The following is a 1,446-nucleotide window of genomic DNA, read 5'->3' as shown; positions in this document are numbered from 1 at the left end:
TTTAATGTGTTTGTAGATTTATTAACTGAAACATAACAGTGAAATAAATTAAAATAATTTACCGTAAAATTAAAACATTTTCAGGACTCGCAGTTATAACCGATGTCATCGGTTTAAGCATTTTTGTTATATTCAGAATTAAATAGGCTTACATGTTGTTATGATTATCAATTGAATTCTTTAATAAATAATCAACCACAATGCCTATTAGGCTACTGCCGCAGCAAAAATAAACCAGTCGAATTTCAAAGTCGTTCGCGAAATGACTATACCGGGTGGCGCAAGTGACAGGGCAAAACAGCAGCAACTGCGGCATTTTAAAAGGTAAGTTTCCTATCTGTTTATTTAAAAAAAAACAAAAAAAAACAAAAAAAAAAACATGGCGCTAGATCTTGTAAAAAAAAAAAAAAAAACTTTTTTCATTATTTGAACAAAAATGAGACTGATTGAATATGTAAAAATATAAACAAACAAAGCAGAGAATAAAACAAACTTTTAGGGAAAAAATATAGGCCTATTATGCTACAACAGAATTGGTTAACATTAACGAAAGCAAAATATGTAAACATACATTTCAAACAAAATAAAACAAAACAAATTCGTGGCCGAGTGGTAGGCTATAACTTACGTTTCAATAATTCAGATGACACGGGTTCAAATCCCGAACAAACATGGGCTACTTTTTTATTATTAATGCAGAGAGATTTGATAGTTCTAAAATATTGCTACACTATATTGTTTTTTTTCTCCTATAGCCTATATTAAATATTTTATATTTATAAAATAAAATTACCATTCATTTCCATTTTACATTAGGGACAATTTTTATCCAACAGAATGGCTGAATTAACATCTACATAATAATAATAATAATAAACAGCACAAGGTCTTGTAAAAACACTTTTTTTTTTGTCGACACATAATTTCGAGACAGTAAATTGCCAATGTAAAAAAAAAGAAAAAGAAAAAAAAAAGAATATAACAAACTTTTAAAACAGAGAAAATAGTTGACCTAGGCTATTCAGGCGATAGCTCTGTGGTCAATGCATTAACAATAGCCTCTCGGAGCTTAATGCGATCTGAGATCGAATCTCAATGTAGCCGACAGTGTTAATGTTTTTTCCGTTCTTGATGCTTAAATATGCATCTGTTTATTAAAGTCAATCATCTTGTTTAATTATCAATTGTACATTACAACATAAATTTGCTACATTCCAGTTGAGCCGCTGCAAAGACGACACATCTGATGAAGGAAGACCGTCAGCCGATCGCACCAGAAAATGAAAATGATGAAGCTCGTCTTTAATCTGCTAAATTATTTTTGTTGTGTGTGTGAATCATTCACGAGATTGAGATGACTGACAGTTATACCCGGCCATAGCAACGGAAGACATTTTTCAAAACAGATCGAACAAATCAGAAAAATAATTTTCAATACAGTATTGC

The 1,446-nt window shown here is 30.6% G+C and overlaps 1 long non-coding RNA gene across 1 annotated transcript; it reads right to left on the bottom strand.

The window, feature by feature from the left end:
* Positions 1–357: 357 nt before the first annotated feature.
* On the bottom strand, positions 358–845 carry LOC309507167. The gene is made up of 2 exons (XR_014209064.1): positions 651–845; positions 358–617 (listed from the first exon to the last, which is right to left on the bottom strand). It is a non-coding gene; the product is annotated as an uncharacterized lncRNA (long non-coding RNA).
* Between the last annotated feature and the right edge of the window lie 601 nt (positions 846–1,446).

This window comes from Leuciscus leuciscus (assembly GCF_965113295.1).
Source record: "Leuciscus leuciscus genome assembly, chromosome: 10".
Classification (NCBI taxonomy): domain Eukaryota; kingdom Metazoa; phylum Chordata; class Actinopteri; order Cypriniformes; family Leuciscidae; genus Leuciscus; species Leuciscus leuciscus.
This window is presented reverse-complemented; position numbering and strand designations above follow the sequence as displayed.